The sequence below is a fragment of the Phalacrocorax carbo genome, chromosome 2 (genome assembly GCF_963921805.1).
Source record: "Phalacrocorax carbo chromosome 2, bPhaCar2.1, whole genome shotgun sequence".
Taxonomy (NCBI): domain Eukaryota; kingdom Metazoa; phylum Chordata; class Aves; order Suliformes; family Phalacrocoracidae; genus Phalacrocorax; species Phalacrocorax carbo.
This window is the reverse complement of record NC_087514.1, coordinates 82,164,767-82,179,277: the sequence shown is the minus strand read 5'-3', so window position 1 is coordinate 82,179,277 and position 14,511 is coordinate 82,164,767. Positions and strand designations below refer to the sequence as shown.

The following is a 14,511-nucleotide window of genomic DNA, read 5'->3' as shown; positions in this document are numbered from 1 at the left end:
TTGGTTGCACTGAGTGCAGAGGCTACTGGATCAGGTCCTACCACTTGCATAAAATAGCATTTTAAGTACATTTACTTACCATTCACAAAACGTGTTTGAAAAAAGAAGCTTATATTTCAGGTTATCGTACTACCGATAGGAACCCGATCTCAAGAAATCCTTGTGGCTATTATGAAATTCTAACCAAAAATTATAATGGCCTTTTTCAAAGGCCTGTAATTTTTTTCCCTTTGCTTTTTACTTTATAGCCCTTGTTTCTTTCCCAGAGATGCTTCTGACAACATGGCTTGATATTTAATGCAGCTCTGTTGACTGCTCCAGAACCTTCCTGCCCATCAGGTGGCACCTGTCCCTGTGCTGGCTGCAAGGGCGAGTGCTTTCCCAGTGCAGGCAGCAAGGATAGTCCTGGCTGAGTGACCGCCCTATTGCTTCCCGTTCCCGAGAAATTACTGCTGGCTGCAGTAAGTCAGCAGACTGGGGTGTACCTTCCTGCGCCCTCAACCTCACTGCTAGTTTGAATTAAAGGCCGTCACTCCACCAGGTCTGTTAGGAGGGTTCCTCTGTCACTGAAACTTCTCGTGCAGGGCTGGGACGTGGTCTAGGCGGAGTGTTTGTGTTGCGAGCCTCATTACACAAGCATGAAAAGCGTGCCAATTCATCCTGCCACAGCCCTCTGGGATTTAGCAGAAAACTTTGGGTTTTACCGTCATTGGCAGTGCAGCCATTGGTGCTGTAGATCTTTCTCCAGAATTCTGAGAGCAGAGGGGGAGCACAGATGTGCTAGCCCAAACTGGGGCTCAAGAGTTGATCCCCAAATTGGAGGTCAAATAAATACCATGACTGAAAGAGGTTTGAACTATTTTTCCAATTTTTTCCGATGCTGTTCAGGTTTCCAGATACGCATGCAACAGAGCTTCAGAGTAGAATTGTCTTTTAATTTTACAATGCCTATAATTCAAGGCTCTTCTGTTATAAATCCCCCCAGTTTGAGGGAGAAAAGGCTTAATCCACTAGATACCACTGTGACAATCATCTGCTTCCTAAAAGGCATCTTTATTAAAAGGAATCAAGATAGTCTCCTGGGGAAAAGATATCACGAAAGCTCTGTAATAAAAAGAAATACCTTATTTTTCTTAAAGCCTTTTGATCAACAGCAGCAGCTTTGTTACTGGCTGCAAAAAAGAATTTATAGTATTTGACTATGTAATTGAGTGGGCCTGTCTTTTGTTCAGAGTGGAATAAGTCATATAGCTAAAAAAAGAAATTAAATTCTTCACCCAGATTTTAACTGTATTTGTTTAAAAGATTGTTAATTGAGTTACAGAATTGTTGCAGCTCAATTCCTACTACAAAATAAGATTTTGGCACTCTTGCCTGGAGTTGACAAATCGGTCCCACTGGTAGCTTAAATTCGCAGTGACAGCAACAATTCTCCTCCTCTGTAACCTCAGCAAAGGATTTTCTCCAATATCAAACACTAAAATGAGGTTGAAACATAAAGTCAGGTCTTCCAAAAAGAGAACACAGAAGTAGTAAGGGAGTTGCCTCATAGACAGTGCAATAAGCATTTTTATATATATATATATTTCCTCTACTTCTAAGTTTATGAAAAGACAGTCCTTTTCTTATGTTTAGGGCGATTTGACCTTGCCCCATGGCAGGGCAGGAGGCAATCTGCAGTGCTTTTAAAGCTGGTTCAGCTATCTGTGATGAGACACGAGATGTAAGAACAGCTGGAGCCCACGAGGGTCCAGCTTGGCAGGCCAGTGGGGTGCATACCTGCCCCATGCCTGAGCGAGAGCTGCCAGGGATGCAGCTGAGGAGGCAGAGGGTGAGAGGAGGAAAGCATGAAGGAGGTCTAAAGCATCTGAGGGCAGGCAGTGGTGAGAAGCTGTTTTCTGTGACACCAGCTACTGCTCTTTGGTAAAGTGCATGATGTCCTGAAGAAAGCTGAATCTGTTGCTGTTAGATCAACCCGCAAGGGACAAACCCATTCGGGTTTGTACGTTACTCACTAGCAACAGGCATAGGGGTATATTTTGCTGGGGATTGGGCTCTTAACTCCTCACTACCATGACAACTGCCCTATGCTGTCGTCATGCTAGGGTAACCAATTTCGGGAAATTCACTGCCTGCAGTAAATTTGGGGCGACCCAAGGGTAAGGCTTTGTTTGGATCATCTAACCTTCAGGTTAGACTATTCAAGTGAGGTGTCATGGCACCTGCTTTCACTTCGCTTCTGTCACAGTCATGTTTTTGACTCTTCGGGGTAAAGAGTTTCAAACAGAGAGTTTAGAAATTATATGTGCTGTGCACTATTGCTGAAGTCTTTAAATACCTGGAGTAGAGAACTATGCTTTTATGGGCCTAGTAAGGTGGTTTTCAAAATTTATCTCTTTAGAGTCACCACTTCCAAATGGCAGTGCTTTGGAGGATGACCCGCAATACTCCTACAGCTCTTAGACTGCAGTTCCTGAGCTAGAACACTCGCATTCTGGCAGAATATAACCTGGTTTTAGTTTAAGTTATAAATTTCCCTTTGAGACCTGTGACTAGTATGAACAAATTTCTTTTTCTAGCCTGCTCAGAACAAATGTATTAGATTGTCAGCAGGAACATGACCAGAGTGAAAGTGATTAAAACCATCACATGGCATTATCTCAAATAATTTTTTTTTTCAAGCATACCTTCCAGCTTTTGTCTGCTGCAAAATATTCCAGATGCTTGCTCCCACTACCACTCTAGAAGGTCTGTTCCAGGACCTCATTTCCCTGATGTCCCAAAGAATTTATTTGTCAAGACCAGCATAGATTAATTTGTTCCTGACCTGCACCTGGAGGCTCAGAAGTCTTTGTGCCTCCCTGGCACTTACTTCCCAGAAGTGTTCCACAGTGGCTGCGGATGTTGTCATTTCAGTTTTTCTACCACACAAGTCGAAAACCAGAGTTCTCTGAGGATGACTGTGTGCCGTTGGCTGCATGCATGCTTCTGCAATGTTTATATTCTAGTATTACACACCACTCCTACAAGACCTTTGGTATTGTATTTACCCCAAGATGGTATGCCCATTGCAGTCCTAGATGGTAGCCTTAGCACCATCACATTTCAGAAACTGTTTTGGGAGGATTTAACACTTTTTCCCAGCTGCCCTGCAAGCCTGAACAAAGAAAACCCAGCAGCCTCTAAGGGCCAGAGTTTTGCCAGCGCAGATGCTGGAGTCCATGGGAATGTGATGATGACCAGAGCATCCACTGCTTTCTATCAGTCCCTCACATCATGCTTTAAAAATGAAGTATCCACTGTGGTTATTGTTTTAGGTAGAGAAACAGTGCTTCTAAGTAAACAGATGAATGAGGATGGAATATGTGTGCAAGGTACATGGGCAGAAGGGTTTTAAGCCCTGTTGTTAAGCCCCAAGGAGGAAGCCAGTAGAGTTTCTTTTGCTACACTTTTCTGAGGACCTGCAAACACAGTGTAAGCTGTTTACACCCACAGATTCAGAAACTGGAGCTGAGCAGAAATGTGTCCTTTGTTTCCTGCTTTATTGCTAAGCCCTACCAGAATTGACGGTGCAGCCAGACAGAATGCAGGCAGTTTGGGTCTGTGATCATATAAATATACCATGTTTGGGTTTGTGTCCCCCTCTGCAAGTTTTCAAGCTTTGTTAAGACAAAATACAGCTAGTTACAGAGACCATCAACTTGTCCATGGTAATGTTGGTCCTTTTGTTATCTTTTTTTCTTCTTTTTTTTTTCAGCCTTGTACCTTGTATTGTATTTTATCCTCTAGCATTGAAGATTTCAGCAAAGGATAAATTTTAATCCATTGTTCTTGTAGACAGTGTAGTGAAGAATTCACTGAGTAAAACTACCTTATAGTCCGTACTACGCTATCAAAGCAAGCCAGCTCAATTTATCAATCCCCGCAACGGCAATAGTGTGACACTCGGCTCTCTCCCCCTCGGTAAGGATCTTGGCAGGATGCCCATCCGAAGCCAATTTTGTATTTGATATTACAGCAGCTCAGAGATAAATTTTAGCTGTGCTGAATTAATGTTTTACATCCTGCGCACTTCCTTGCACATCAGCAAGAGGACAAAAACCCACGTATGGAGAAGTTAGAAAAGAGATTGTATCTCCTCTGACGTTATGGAAATAGGGCGTTAAATGACTGAGAAAGCAGAACAAGACTGGTCTAGGGGTAAGGGGACTCTGGAAACCTCCGCACAATGTAAAGTAGTAGTGTGAAAGAATGGTAGATAGTCTACCTTCATTGCATTTCTTACCAATTTTGAAATCCAGGAATAAGGAAATCTATTATTTAAAACCAGTGACTCAGAGAGAACCTGCTAGGCAAAATTACCTGTTGCACTATGATGTTTCAACATCAGTTTCACTTGAGCTTCTGGGAATCTGTCAGTGTTTTTGCTGAACTTAATAAGTCAGGGTCTTGTGCTTGTATAAAACAAATGAAAATGAGCTAGTATGTTTTAACTATGCAATTCAAGTTGAGGAGTTAGAGGGTGTGGGTTAGCAGAAAAACGTTCATTGCTTTCGAAAGAATCACTTTTAATAAGAAGGGATCATTGTATCAGGCCATAAGGAAAGCAAGAATGAGAAAGGATGCCAGTAAAGACAGTTTTAAGCTTGGAGATAAGTTTGGTGTAGGCATAAGGCTAAGAGACCATTGAGCTTATATATCAAATGTCTTATGATGGCGGGTGCTCTGTTGCTGAAGGTGGCTGTACAGATACTATTAGACAGGAGAAGCCATTTAAGGATTACTGTGACACCATGTACAGTTCCTCAGTAGTGGAGGAACCCATCCACTGCATCTCTGATCACCTCTTCAGCTGAAAGAGATTTTTAAAAATACTTTTTTTAAAATTTGGATTTTGTGAACCCAGGGTAGACATCTCTGAAATTAGATTAGGTATCAAATTATACCACACATTTGGCATAATGAAGAACACCCACAAAGTCTCTTGTGGCTGCACTTCTGGTTGAGACTCACCCCTGGCAGACACATAGAAATAAAAGCTACAGGGCTTGCTACAACTCCATGGGTGTTTCCAATTCTCTTCTTCCCCTAGGAGAAGGCTGCCTAGATACTGCTTAAGGAATTCTTAGTAGAAGTATTAGCCAAGGATTTGGTGAAGATGTAACAGGATTCATTGTTGCCAGGCACTTAGAGGTTTCTCCAGCGAACCCCTGGCTTTAGGGTTTGTCTGTCCCAGTATATTCAGAAACAATGCTTTTTTGTCTCCTTCGGTAACTTATGTGTTCCCAGGAGGTACAGAGGAAGAGCTTGAAACATCGATACATTTTCCAGTTCTCATCTTTATTATCGAATCCAGTAATGACAGAGTGTATCTAGTCTGACTGCATTTCAGATCAGTTGGTATTTTACCTGTATTTCCATTACCATGGAAAGCCATTTGTTGTAAGAGCAGCAACTGGGCTCCCAGCTGCCATGAGATCCCACAAGCAACAGTAATCAGGTTCTCCCATGGCCTCCTGCTCTTCTGGGTCAGAGAGGCTATTTTCAGCTTTGCTTGTGTAGAAGTATTACTGTGCTTCCCCATGTGACAGGTAGGGGGTTTCAAAAAGAGTGCATGATTTCAAGAGAAACTTATTAGTTATCTGTGCTCCATACACCCACTGCCTGGAAAAACCCATGTGCGCTAATTTCGTTGTGAGTTGACTTGTTGACTTTATGTCATTGGATACCAAGAGAACCAGTAGAGTTATTTTTAAAAGGAAATGTTAGCAAGTCCTGTCAACACCACCTGCAAGAACGAGGAGAGGAGTTTGAGGTTCTCAAAACTTAGGCAGGGGGCATAGAAGACTGGATTTTTTGAGAGAAAAAAATTCCTTTGGAGAAAGTCTACCCATTCTCTGTTCTGTCTTTCTCGACTCCCACGTCTTTACCACCCAGTTCCCATTTATTTTAAACAGGTACATTAGATCAAAATCTAGGGCAGAATTACCCGTTTAGTGAGACTGTTGCTTTCTGCAGGTATTGGAAAGTGCTGTAATAACTGGAAGTGCTTCAAAGCGTGTTTTGCAATAAAGTCACCAACCCTAGAGAAAGGAAATCACTGCCACTATCCACGGTTTGCTTCCAGTTTGACTGAATAACTTTAATCTCATCCTAATAAAGCTGGTACAAAGAATAAGAATGGAAGGGAAAGAAAAACAGGTACAAATGAAAGGTTTTCTTACCAATGTTATGGACTTTGTTTACAATGGGTTTTTCCAGCAGTAGAAACACGGAGTTTGTATTTAGGCTGGTGATCTGGGTGCCCTCTATTTGTCACTCCTAAGCAATTAAGACATGAGCTAATCTGGCAGCTCTACACTTGCAGTCACAGGCACTCACACCTAACAAACTCTGCTTTGTGTAGCCCACACTGTGCTTTGCCTAGCCAGCAGCATGCTGGAGGGAACAGCTGCTTAATGACGGACCTTAACCAGCCGTGCTCCCTGCTCCTGGCACAACAGCTGATGAAAATCACAGACCTCAAATACGTTCTGCTCAGCTGAAGTTGGGCAAAGCCCTGGAACATAAGTAACAAGTCTGTGCTGTGCCACATAGGGAGGTAAATGCTTTAAGAGTAAGCTAATGGACAGCAGATAATTGCATAGTGCACTAAGTACACATAAAGGTAGGGCTGTATTACATGTTCAGAAACAGCTGGGCAAGCTCCCACTTCTCGAGACAGGCACAGAAGTCTTATTTGATGGCTATGTGTATTTTTTGTAATTATAGTGGCTTTGACATGTACTTTATAGATTGTTCTTTGTTTTGTTTGGGTTTTTTTGACATAATGCAGTACTGAGGAGGATGAAAGACCAAACTGCAATTATTTGCCTTTCTTCTTCCTAAGTCCAGCCATATTACAAGTCAAGAATTTTGTGCATTTGCTCAGCAGGGTCTTTACCTCTCCTGTCTGCAGTGAGAGAGAGAGAACATTTACCCAAGCTGAATGAAGAAAACCTGCAGACACTTGTTTCAGTTTGCTTTAGCCTCTCATCATGTACAACTAATGCTCATTAAATGGCAGAGACTCAGTCGCTTTACATAGTTTGCCTAGCAGACATGGGTGATGACACTTTCAGGGAGCTCTGAATGACTATGGGAGCTCCACTGACAACAGAGGGGCTGCAGTTTGCAAGTTACACTTATATTGGTCTGCTCCTGGCTACTGATGAATTTCAACAACACTGGGGGAGGGAGGGAGACGCACAAAGGTAGCCCCCCATAATTTTGACGTTTTCAACTTTGAGTAACTAACTTGCACTTTAGTCACATCTGAAAGTGATTTAAAGAAAAAAATTATTTTTGCAGAGTGAGTGTCTTCCCTTAGAGCCCCATTATCTGAAACTCTTTTGGTCCCATGCTGCACATTGTCACTGAGGCTGAACTTCACCATCTTCTGCAATCAAAACAGCCTGGACATCTACCACTGAACTGTCTCAAAGGCTTATTTCCCAAAGGGTTCAGCTGCTGATTTAACAGAAGGTTCCCCTTGCAGGACATCCATCTTAGAAGGCTACCACTTCTTCATTACACCAAACCCCAGAATACCTGTTTGCATGGCCATACACCAGTGAAGGAGCCCACCCCTCCCAGCTGACTACCAGTTCTGACTGTGACAAAATGAGTGACTCTGAACAATAGCAGCAGTAGGGTAATATCAAGTGCAGCCAAGAAGTGGTAGGATAGTACGTGTGATGATACTAAAATATTTTGTTGTGGTATTGACAGCCGTGAATTTGATTGTTGGCTCTTGCAGAGTTTGCTGGGTATAATTATTACCTCCCTTAAATTCCATGTGGAAAGAAAATTGAGAGGAAATGCCAATTATTAGTCTTCCAAGTAGGAGGACATGGGATCTTCATCACTAAAAAAGAGTGGGAAGTGTACAGAAATAAGAGAGCTGAAGCAATAAAAGCAAATTTTACAGATCTGGCCTCCAGGGTACTTTCCGGAAGAGCCAGGATAGGAGAATATTCCACTTCATAATTCCTGAGAGAAAGAAGTCTTTGCAGGCTACTGCATCTTCAGTCCATGGAAAGAGAAATGCTTTCCTTTTTGCTTGAGCTAATGATACAGGTGGCGTTTCCTTGTCTCCTGGTACCTTAAGGACTTGAACCTATGCAGTCTCTGCTGCGTGGTGCTTGACCTTCACTGCTCTAAGCTTAATGGCCAGGAGCACACTCAGCACAAATGAAACATAGACAAGATTTCTGTGCAGTTAAAAGTAGTTTAACAAGTTCCACTGAGCCTGTGCAACTCAGAGTTTGCAGGTGCTTGGACAAGTTTTGGTCTGTTTTAAAGGCACTTTTGATAGCCTCTGCCAAATTTCAGAAATTTTCACCAAATTCTGCATGCATTAAGATTTTTTAAATGTGAAAAGTTTAAGGAAAACGGTTAAAAATCCACAAAGCCAGGGACAAACCTTACTCTTTTTTTTCCTTTTTTTCTTTTCTTTTTTTTCTTTCCTTACTCTTGCAATTGGCAAAAGTATATTTGCAGGTATGTTAAAGCATTTGCTTGTTTTGGGGTTAGGTTTTTTTTGTTTGGTTGTTTGGGTTTTTTAAATTGGGGTCTTTGCCTGGACTGATTTTTTTTAAGGGGAAAAAATGGACTTGCATTAGATAGAGGATCTTGTAAGTGGGAGTGTCAGGTAATCTTATGTGAAAAAGTACCTCGTAAGAGAACTACTTACCGTATGCAAAACAATGAGGAAACAAAAGCCTAGCTTCATATGTAATCCATGAACTAAGAAATAAAAAAGAAATGGATACAGCATTAAATTACTGAAAAATACTGTCTTACTGTACTGTAAATTGTATCTATGAAAATGCCAACAACAGCAGAACAGGAAGGGTTAAAATTGGAACGCAAGTGGAGCTGAATAATTCCTTGCCACGAGGTGAAAATTTATGTGAGTTATTGTCAAGGACAAGAGCTTTGGTGAAAGAGAGCAGCAAGGAGGAGTGGTACAAAGCGATGAAGCCAAAGAGCCTTTGGGAAAGGAAGGGGAAATGTGGGAAATGGACATTTGGGCCAATGCTAGATGCGTGCCCTTTGCTGGCAGGACAGTGTGTTTTAATGTGCAAGGGAGATGGCCATGCATCTTCAGATGCCAACTCTGTTTACACGTTAAGGTTCAGAGTGAGGGTGGCCTCTCAGGGTAGCCACCCAGGGAAGCCACGGGGTCTCCTCCACAACATCTCGCAGACGTTCAGCCCAGGGCAGTGCCTTAAGCAGGCCCCCAAAGGCCCCTTCGAACCCGAACCTGTCTGTGCACTTTGGAGCCTAGTGAGAAGGTGTGATCATGGAGAAAGTGGCGATCTCCATTTCAGGGTAAGAGAGACACAAGGGGTATTTCAGCAGAGACTGAGTTAGTGCTGATAAAAAGGCAGTTTGCTGGAGTTTTGAGAGACTGACAGGTATGGCACCTGTCTAGATTAAATTTGCTGTGTGCATACAAACAAGTCTTATAACAGTCCTCACAGAAATTTAATTTATAAACATGAGAAAATGTGATTTTATGAAATATGCAACTGATAGTAAATCAGCTTACTTTTTACTTTGGAGGTATAATGTGAGGAAGAGAACATTGTTTCTGTGAGAAATTAAAAGAAGGAGCACTGCTGCAGGTACTGTATCATTTGTGATTAAGGCAAATATTCTTTGTGTGTCAGTACATATGATATGCATTTGTATCCTCCCCAGTGTTTTCTAGCACTTAAAAGTAATCAAAATGGAATTTGGTGAAGAAACGATAGCTATTCCACAAGGCATTTTGAAGACACAGGGAGATGACCTTCTCCTAGTTTTATATGTCTCAATTTATGGCTCAATTTTATTTGTCTATATTCATAGACTTAGAAACTGAAATAGCTTTTGAAAGAAAATGAGTCTCTGGCATCCACGTGAAGAAGATCTGAAGACAAATAACCTCAGCCTGGAGTTAGCCATATTTCTGTAACATAAACAGAAATGTTTCTCACCTTTGTGGTGAGAAAATACAGGAAAACCTGAATGAAAAGCTCACATGCTGCTTTGAGAGCAAAGCATTTCCTTGCGAGTTTCACTTTAAATACATTTTGGACAATTGGTTAGCATCAGTCAGAGAATACCAGGGAAGTCATCATGCAGGGAAATAACTCTGACATGTTGATTTTGCTTCTGTCGTGTGCCCTGACAAGCACTGCTTGGCTAAAAAAGTCCAGGAAAGTTAATGGTTATGGTCTCACCTCAGGGGATGGGTTTCTCCACAGCTGTCAGTGGAAATGGCAGTGGTTTAGGTCTCCCTCATACAGGTGTCAGCCGTCCCCATTCATTAGATGCTACCAGGGGAATATGTCCTGAAGGGGTTCCCACCATCATGGCTCGTAGTTCTCTTGGCTTCAGGATCACTGTTCTCCACGTCCCGCGGGGAGGCAACCATCTGCAGCAACTGATTCACCCCTCCAAGATTGCTCCCTGTGTAAATATTCTGTCACTTTGTCAAATGTAGTTTTGAATGAGGCACATTTTAGCTTCACTGAGTCTGGTTTCTTTCCTGTGGTCCTGCGCCGTTATGTTCTGCAGTCTCTTGTGGTTTTTGTATTATTCTCTGCCTTGTTTTGCCAGTGGTTGTTCATGAATGTACATACAGGCAGTAGGTGCCCTAGGGTAGTGTGCCGTAGGTACTCTTCCAGCTCCCCGACGCGCCCTCCGTTGCATTAGTTCTTGCAATGGGAAGGACTTCCCGTTTTCACTGACTTCACTGTTGTCACTGCTGTCCTAGTTATTCTTACACATTCTGGCTGTGCCTGTTAAAAGGTGCTGTTCCTTGATGTATCACAGGTCAAGTGAAAACTGCAAGTGCTCAAAAAATATGTCATTTTGGATTTAGAGTCTTTATTATTTAAACTTCTCCCAGGACACACTTTCATACAGCCTTGACATTGCATTGTGAGTAGATAGTGTCAACAAGTAAAATGGAGAGCCTGATCGTGGTCACAGAGTAGCAGGCATTTCAGAGAAGAGTAGGAATCATGCAAAAGCGTTCATTGCTGCTCAGGAAGGCGAATGGGGAAAAAATTGTTACTGACTGCATTTCAGTCTTCATGGCTTGGTTTTGTTTCACAAGGCATATTGGCTTTCTTCTAGGCCATGTTCTCCTAATTAAGAAGACAGAGTAAACTTCATTGAAATTTTGGTACACTAACATTTTTTTTAAGATAAAGCTGTGACACCTGCCCTGCGTTTACAGTTTCTTTTGAATTAGGAAGCAGCAAGAGCAGAAGAACTTCAGTTCTCATTTTCAGGGCAGTCCTAATGCTCTTCAAACGATACCACAGAAGTGTCTAGGTACCCCCCTGTCAGGATGGGTATCTCATCTTCCTTCAGACGGGGGGGTCAGGGCTGCTGTCTCTTGCTGGGGACTGGGATTATTTCAGTGGGTTGAACTGATGGCAACACTTGAAGTGCTGTGGACAGGGGTGAGTAGCTGTTCTCTTAGGGCCAGCTTTAGTCAGGGAGCTGGGGGGAGCTCAAGTATTTGATAGTGGGCTAATAGGAATTGACCTCAGATGGCATTTCAGTCGTCTAACACATGAACTACAACAGATGCTGACCCAAAATTAGAGACACTGAAATAGGGTAAAAGTGTTGCAAAACAAAACAAAAGAAAAAAAAAACAAACATCAAAAAAAAAGCCCAAAACAATGAGCACTCCTCATTCATCATTTTCAAGCTACAAGGTCAGACTCCCTCTACCCTTTCAGGGCTTTCTCTTCATACACTATGTTTGGACAATCTTCTTGAGCCAGAATAAATGTGCGTGTGCTATTTTTACCCCATTTTCTCCCACTTCTATGTCTTCATCCAAGGAAGTCTTACACAGAGCACTAGCTATTTCCCTCAAATTGCCTGCCAGTGGCTCTGGTTCCTGCCTTTACAAAAAACCCAGCCAGAAGCAGAGATGCAGATGGGATAACACTCAGGTAGCACCGACACAGTGGTCTGATTATGCCATGCATATAGAGCATCAGATCTGTCAGGTGTCCTTCTGGCAGTGCAGTTAATGACAGGGGGAGGCAGAACAGCCAGAGCCAGCTGGAACATTTGATGCTGAAGATTTCAGTGTGACAGGATTTAGTAAATGAAAACTCAGCCAACAATCGTCAGGAGAGAGATTATTTGACACAGGAGAGAGACTGTCCCCTACGTCAGCTTGCTCTTTAGCTGGATACTTTGGTGCTCTTCCATTTTCTTAGGGGAGGACAGGTAGTAAGAAAGATGAAGGGGGAGGGGGAACATCTTACAAATGTTTGCTGAACCAAACGTACATTTGGCCAGGTTATTGCCAAATTGAGCAGGGTTTTGATGTCACCCTTAGGTAGATAACTAGCTGGAACAGACTTGAAAACAGCTCAGGCAGAATCCCAGCTTCAAACTGAAGAAGCCATAGGAACACGCCAGCTTGCACTAGGTCACAGTCTGCTTTTCCAGGATAAGCAAAATTGAGGACTGACAAGAATTACATTTCTTGGATTTTACTTGCTCTTATTTGAAATACATGCACTGATCAAGTATTGACTGCATAGCCAATAGTTAACTTTGGATGAAGTAGAAAACAAGCCCTTCTAGTTAAGACTATTGAATTTCGATGCAGTATGTAGGTAATAAAACATTTCTAAAAGCAGAAGAAAACATATACAATGGGTATGGCTTTCTCAGTGGTTTGGGGTTTTTTTATGCTTTTATATGTCTAATCCAATGAAAAATAAAACATCAGTCATCCAGTAATCTGTGGGAGGGGAGGATCATGTGAGAAATGATCAGACTCTATAGAACCAGCGTAAGAGATGGACATTGAATTTTTGGCAACAGAGTTGTGTAGCTATATATTGGAACCAAACCTTTTCTGCCAACATTAGAGAATAGTGCTGAAAGCTCATACAAAATTGGACAAGCTAGACCATTGACATTTTTCTCACAGTTGTTGCTTTTTATAAAATCACTGCTTTTGCATGCAGAAGTTTGTTGGATTCATGCATTATGCATGTCCTAGAAATTTGATAGAGGTCTCGTATGTTCCTTCTAAGGGGATAAAGCCAGCTGCACTACCCAACTCTAAAGATGTGGTTACTGGCTTGAAATGTCATTAAGTGTATTATTTGGTATTCCCCTGGCTTGAATCTTTTGGATGGGAATTTAAAAATGCTGGCCCTCTCTGATTTTAGTGAACATTGGAGACAGCATGCGATTATTCATTAAAAAAATGCTCAAGGAGTTGTTAGCAGGTCCTATAGTAAAGATTTCATCTTTCTAGTGCTAACATAATGTGTTATAGAAGACATTGCATAGAAGTAATGGTAAATCTTTGTGCCTGCCTTTTTGAGAAGTGTTTTAGGAATATGATTTGATTTAACTAACATGTTCATGTCCCTACCAGATCATGCTCAGCCTGGAAGTATTGTGTGCTTTTTTCTGTTATTTCTAAAGGAAGAGTCAGCAATGCCAGTGGCTTTGTTTCAGTCACGTTTGATGAATAGCGATTTACTGTGACATTTTCACCTACTACCGTATTAGGCTAGCTGTTCATTAAAAACTCAGGAGAAGGTGCCACCACCAATAGTCTTTCTTCCAGCATCTGGATTTCCTAGTTCTCCCTTCAATTTGGTGTGAATAAGCCAGCTGAAAGTCAGATGGCATCTGAAATATGTATGATCAAGCTAACTTCTCATATTGTCATTATTATTATTACAACCTAGTTCTGTGTGATTTTGTTGACAAGCTACACAAATCTTTTGTGTGTGAAGCAAACGTGGAATACAGACCCTATTGATTAAGTTTTGTTATTAATCTTTGTTCACACAAAAAATGTACAAAACAGATAAATAAATGGAGACCTTGTCCTGGTTTTCTACCTTTATGAGAGATTTAATTGGAAATCTGACAGGAAATTAGACTGGGAGATTGCCAATTGCATGGCTGGCATGCCATGAAAGATCAGGTGCCTGTGTCTTTCACTGGGATTTCTTGTGGATTTGAGGATATGAAATATGACATCGGTAGCTTCAGTAGCAAAAAATATTCTAAGGTACATGGGGTAGAAAAGCTACACAAGTTCTCATATAGTGTTTGGAAGTTGAGGATGAAGAACCTTTTGCATTGTCATCTTAAAGTGAAAAAGGAAAAAGAAAGGTACAGAAGCTAAGCAATCTGTACACAGCCCTACTGACTGTTCAGTTCCTAAGGATCTTTCCAAAGAAGCATTTAGGAGGATTGCTTTTGCAGAGCTAGCCACTGGAGTATTTCATCACGTCAGCCAACCATTCCACAGGAGTATAAATTAATGGCAACATACCTCTTACAAAAGTCCCTTTCGCATTTTGCCAGTTTACCTTACCTGGTACACAGTGTGTCTCTGGGGAAGATTACTCAGAAGTATCTACTTGGCTGTCATTTCTTCATACAAAAGAGATCAGAGTTCAGTCTGTA

At 41.8% G+C, this 14,511-nt stretch overlaps 1 protein-coding gene across 1 annotated transcript in view; it reads left to right on the top strand.

Annotated features, from left to right (window-relative positions):
• ANKH (ANKH inorganic pyrophosphate transport regulator) overlaps nt 1-14,511 on the top strand; it is a 103,697-nt gene that overhangs the window by 43,798 nt on the left and 45,388 nt on the right. The window lies entirely within an intron of this gene.